We start from the raw sequence: 6,147 nt of genomic DNA on the forward strand, positions 1-6,147 counted from the left end.
TCACAGAACAACTAGGAGGGCAAAACCTTAAACCACGAACTAATGAGTTAATGTATTTTTGAAATAATATGGAAAAACTTTAAACACTTGAGTTAATAGTTGGTCTGACAGCTTTTATATAGAGGGGGATTCAAGGAGATTCATAAGTTATGCTACTGACACTTTCTGTGAATCCCTTCAGACGTGGCCTCTTCAAGTGACACATTCTCAAGAAATCACTGGAGTGGAATGTGACAGGCAGTGTGAAGCCAGCTCCTCATTTTTCTGGCTGGCTGTGAAATGTGGTGAGAACACAGGGTGTAGAGTTTCCATACCGACTGTGAGGTGAATGTGTCACTTGGGCAGGAGCCTCTGACTCCAGAAGGAGCCTCCGGGGTCATCTGGCTTCTGCGAACTGCAGAAACAGAAACTCCATGCTCCCTGCAGGGGGAGGTCACTGCCTGGAAGGGAAGCTGCAGGGAGGAGAATCCAAAGTGGGAGTAGGAACAGGAATGGGAACAGAACACCAACTTCCAGTGAAAATTGGGAGGAGAAAGTGAGGCTGAATGGAACACGCCAGCCAGTTCCAGGCCACATTTTCATCTCTTTAAAAACAACAGAAGAGGCACAAGGGCTAAAGGTGTACGGAAGGTGGGATGGGTAGGGGAAGGGTAAGAAGGGAAAAGAAAAAAATGTGAGATAAATAAAAGATGGAAATAAAGTGTTTGTAGATGGGGAGGGGAGGAGGGGGTGAAGGGAGTCAGGGACAAGGGGAAAAATGAGAACCAAGACCTGTCATGTAGAGGTACAAGATCCCAATGATGAATGTAACTGTACTGTATACCTAAAATGTACCAATAAACTCAATTAAAGCTGAAAAAAATAAAAACAACAGAAGAGGGAGTTTTTCACTCTAGAGGGTCTGTGGATAAGCTGTCCAGACTTACCCTTCTCTCCTAAGAGAAGAATAAAACTCTTCTGTTTAAAGAAAAAAAAGCAAGAGAAAAAAACTTGTGGTGAGTCATGTACAGAGTTCTTTTAAAAATGAAAGAAATGGAATAACCATTTTACGCAGAAAAATATGCCCACAGAGCAGGTGGCAGTTGTAACCAGGTATTTCAAAATAAGCTAAAGGAGATTAAAGAACTGATAGAAGTCATGAAAGAGATTAGACAAAAATTCAGAAATGAGATACAGGGCAAGAGAAACATTAAAATGGTAAGAGGTACAGAAAAAAATAAAAAATTGAAAATTCAGGATTGATAAAACTTAGAAGAAAAGAAAAGCAAATTAGCATAGTGGATATTGTTTTAAATAGAAGAAGAAACTCTTCTCCACTGTTGGTGGGAGTGTAGACTGATGCAACTACTGGGGAGATCCCTCAAGAAACTAAAGCTAGAAGTTCCATTTGATCCAGTTTTCCTCTTTGTTGGTATTTTCTCGAAAGATTTATAAGAATCATACCATAGTGTTATATGCACACCCGTGTTTATAGTGGCACAATTTGTAATAACTAAATCTTGGAAATGGCCCAAATGCCCATCAACAGGTGAATGGATAAAGATTTTAAAAAATACAGTGGAACAGTACTCTGCCATAAAGAAAGATAAATGAGACATTTCTAGGTAAATGGATGCACATTGCACCGTATTGTTAAATTAAATAAATAAGACACATGTTTAAATATTGTATTATTTCTCTGGTGTGAGAAACCAAAAGGGTAAATACGGACCGTAATGGAAAACAGATGTTGGGAAATAGGAAGAAACTGTCCAAACGAGAAAGGAGACAACGGAAGTGGGGGGCGAGAAAGAAGAATAGAAGTAAAAGAATAAAAGCAAAGCTTTTGAAAATAAGGAGGGAAGAGAGATTGAAGGGAGGGGAAGGGATTGCAGAAAAAAGAAGAATCAAGATGTATTATGTACAGATACAAATGCCCCATGATGAATGTGATCGTTATGTATATCTAAAATGTACCAATAAAATTCATTTCAAATATAGAAGAAAAGGGCAATATTTTGCAAACAAACAAGAATGAAGAAGAAGAAAGTATTTGAGAGAAAGCAATAGATATAAGGACAAGAAGATCCAGTATATATTTTATAGGAAATCCTAAAGAAGAAAACCAAATAAATGGAATGCAGCAAAATGCTAAAATCCATAATTTTAGAAAACTTTCTTAAAAAATAAAAGATGATTTCAAGGTGTGTATTAATAGAGAACATACTTGGGAAAACTGACCCCCCCCAAACCACACTAAGAGGTATATTAGTAAACATACTGCACTGAAGAGAGCAGAGAAACAATTCTTTCAGCATCCATGCTAAAGATAATTCATGTGGCAGGAAAAGGAAATAAAATTTTCATCTGATCACTCAAAAGCATTGTGTTAGCCAGAAATCAGCCAGAAATCATGAAAAAAATACTTAAGGTAAGAAAATGTAAACTAAGGAATTTATTCCCAGCCAAGTTCACTTTCAAATGAAAAGGGATCAGACATTTTTAAAAGACCACGACAAATGTTCGGTAGCACTGATTGCACAAGTTCTTCCTGAGGAGTCTCAAGAGGATGTGCTTAAGACAGCAATGACCATGACAGAAGACACGGACATAAGGGCTGGTGGCCCTCACTGGGTGCAAGTTCTATTAAAAGAAGGAAACAAGACAGAGAGGAGGAAGAATGGGATCCAGGAAACATGAAATCCAACACAAAAAATATGAAGCCGAAGAATAATCTGACCAATCCCCCATGTGGAAGTTTCCTTTTTTTCCAACAAGGAATATCATTTTATTACTATAGTCACAAAAATCATAATTTCTGTGCAGGAATGTAAAAGTGAACATTAATAATGCATTGATAATTCATTTCATTAGGAAGGTAAACATACTACAGAATATAAAGAAAAAATATTGTAAAATTTTCTGGCCTTGCAGTGCACATTTTAGTGCAAGTATTTAAGATACAGTAGTGTTCAATTCAGCAAAGTATTGCAGAATGTCATGCCACAGTCCACTTAATTCAAAGACAGGACATGCAGCAGTGATAAAATGTCAGATTGTGTGTGTGTGTGTGTGCGTGCGCACACGTGTGTGTGTATTTATGTACTTATATGTAAAAAAGCACATGTAATTCATAAAATATATAGTGGTTTATTTGAATGGTTTTAAATGAGTTCATTGTGGAGTTCAGGATAACTGGAGCAACATCTAATGTCTTCTTAAGCGGAACAAAGGCTTTGGCTTCAGGTAGGAAAGCCGCCCGGTATTTTCTCAGCTGTTGTTGCATTTGTACTAATGATTCTAAGTACTTGATGATAACAGTTTTCAAATCCTTTACTTGTTCTTTCTCAAATATTCCCACTTCTTTTCGAATCTGTTCATAATCTCTCTCTCCTTGCTGTACTTTCACCTCCCACTCTCTTATTTCAATTTTAGCTCGCTGCATTTTATCTGGTTGGTTGGTGACCATCACTTCTGCCTCAGTTTCAGATTTTTTGAGCAAAGTAATTTGAGCATCTTTCTATTTTTGTCAACTCTTCATTTGATGGTCAAACACGCCTTTCACTGCAGAAATAAAACGAATGTAGTCACTACGTTCTGAAAACATATAAAAGTCAGCAAAAGCTAGTTCTTGATGCAACTGGTCTGTTTTCTCCTCAACCTCTGCAAGCTGAGACAAAGCTCTAGATAAAGCAGTATGATCCTCACAATTACCTAACATGGCAGCACTTTTAGCAAAGGCAGTTGTGTTAGCTGAAAGTTCTTTTCTATGACAAACCAAGGCTTTGACACTGAAATGGAGTTTCCTAAGCTGCTGGTCGAGATTCTCAAATTGTTGCTGCTTTTCTTCAAACCATGCATCCAATTCATTCATCTTGATTGCCATTTTGTTGACAACATCCTTGTGCAGCCTTGTTCACCATCCTCAATATTCTGGCTCCACTCAGAGCCTGTTATTAACCGCTCTAGGCAGCTCTGAACTTTCCAAGAATTGCCTTAAATCAGGATCCTATAGTAAAGTTGGATGTCTTACTGTTCTTTGAAGATACTTTTCAAGTGTGCTCTTCGTTTTTCTGCCAACTCAGTGGATGAGGAGTCTTCCTTACCTACTTTAACCTTGGTCATACCTACTGTACTCTTCTCTGGAGCTGGTGGCACAATATAACCAACATGTGAATACTTGCTTGCTAGTTTGCTGTGCAAACCAAGAAAGCCACTGAATCTTCTTTTAACTGAGAATTCACTCTTACTGAACATGGAAAGAGAAGTCATCATCGTTGCTCTGTATGCCATGTAAGCATTCATGCCATCACCTCTTTCTGATCTTTTTCTGGAGCTGACACAGCAATTTATCTCCATTTGCTTCTTCTTCAGTCCCTTCCCTGGATCTGTCAAAGATCACAGGAGCTGACATACACATTTCTAGGATTTCTCGAATTGACAGACTCAATTCTAGGAGCAACGAGTGCAGTAGGGGTGACTGGTGTGACTGCAGGGAAAGACTTTGAGGACAGGATAGGGTCTCTTTCTGGGCTGTCCAAAGAAACTTCTTCTGTGGCTTCTGCAAAAGGATCTCTGTCATCAGTACCACTTCTGACAGTTTGGTCCATTGGAGTTTGCACTACTAACCTCTGCAGGAAGACTAGCTGGTTCTGCAGATGATGGGCTTGACTCCAATGAGGAGACAGTGCTGGTGAACAAGTCCTCCCTATCCTCCAGCTCCTCAGAGTTGGTGGGTTTCCTGTCGACCAGCGGAGGAGGATCCCTCTTAGCTCTCCAGGAGGATTGCACGAGGGGCCTGGTAGACCAGTCATCCTGTAGAAACTTCTTTGACAGAAACATTTTATAGAGTTATTGGAAGGTGTGCAAAATACAGTCACACATTCAAAGAAAACTAAGCCAACAGAACAAGTTAAACAATTATTATTTCAAGTACAAACAAAAAGTTGTACAAGGAATTAAATATAACCATAGAATATTACTTATTGGTAAACATAAGTAAACATTTACATAAGTACACAATGGAAATGGCAAATACAGACATAATAAAAAAAATTAAATGCATCATATTTGGAGAATAATAAAGGGGAAGAGGTGGTATAATTGAAAATCTTAAAACATCAGTAAAACATCATAGTGAGTTGAACCACACAAATTCATAAACATGGACACAAAATACAGAAGAAACAGTAAAGGATTTCAGTGCTCTTTTGGAAAAAGGAAGAATAAGAAGAGAAACAAAGCACAGCTGTTTTGTTTATTAGCATTTTGGTCCTATTTGACTTCAAACCAATTTGCAAGTTATCTTTGTAACAAATTTAAAAAAATTAGAAGCCCCAGCAACCTGTAGCCCAGTCACTGCTGTTTGTGAGTGAACCCCACTCCTCCTGGCCACCAGCCATCTCTCCACAGAGGTCTTTCCTTTTTCTTCTCATCCTTTGCTCACAGGACTCACAGGATTCAAAGGTTGGCAGCACCCATTGCATTTATTGTTTTTCAGATGAGGAAATCAAGGTGGTGAGTAGACGGCCTAAGTTCACTACTTGAATCTGCCACCTACTTCTGATTGGTGGTCTTTCTACTGTTACGGATTGCTGCCTTCGGTGAGTTTATTCTGGCACCTAAGAACATCTCCTTCATATTGCTGATTCTCTCAGCCCCCAGCCCCTTTTGTTCTTCTGTTCTTTTTCAAGACAGGATCTCGCTATATAGCCCAGGCTGGCCTTGAACTCAGGATCCTCCTGCCTCATCTTCCTAAGTGCTGGGTGAACTGTTTTTCCAACTGCTTTCTTACCCATGTTTAGCTTTGTCCTATGGGAGCTGGTGCAATTTACCCTGCCCTCTGCTACCCTCTGCTGGCCAAAGGTGGCCTGAGCGGTCACTGAGATGCATCACTTTAGGCACTCCTCAGTGAAGATAATCTTTGAGTACATGATTGTGGTCTCCTGACCTGTGCCAATCCATTTTGACCAGTCCTATCTGTTTTTTGAGAAAAGCAGAATCTTGAGCTCCACTCTATGCTTACTCAATCAGAATCGGAATTTTTAACTAGATCTCATGTAACTCCCATGCAAGCTAAAGTTTGAGAAGTGCTCTTCTAGGTCTAACTCAACTACATGCCAGAAGAATCTAGATCGGTCTTACCTATTCATTAATTATCTCTGCCCT

General features: G+C 39.2%; 1 pseudogene; it reads right to left on the bottom strand.

Annotated features, from left to right (window-relative positions):
- Window positions 1-2,909: 2,909 nt before the first annotated feature.
- On the bottom strand, window positions 2,910-4,840 carry LOC104868045 (annotated as a pseudogene).
- Between the last annotated feature and the right edge of the window lie 1,307 nt (window positions 4,841-6,147).

This window comes from Fukomys damarensis, unplaced genomic scaffold (assembly GCF_012274545.1).
Source record: "Fukomys damarensis isolate Sample0158 unplaced genomic scaffold, DMR_v1.0_HiC HiC_scaffold_17, whole genome shotgun sequence".
NCBI lineage: Eukaryota > Metazoa > Chordata > Mammalia > Rodentia > Bathyergidae > Fukomys > Fukomys damarensis.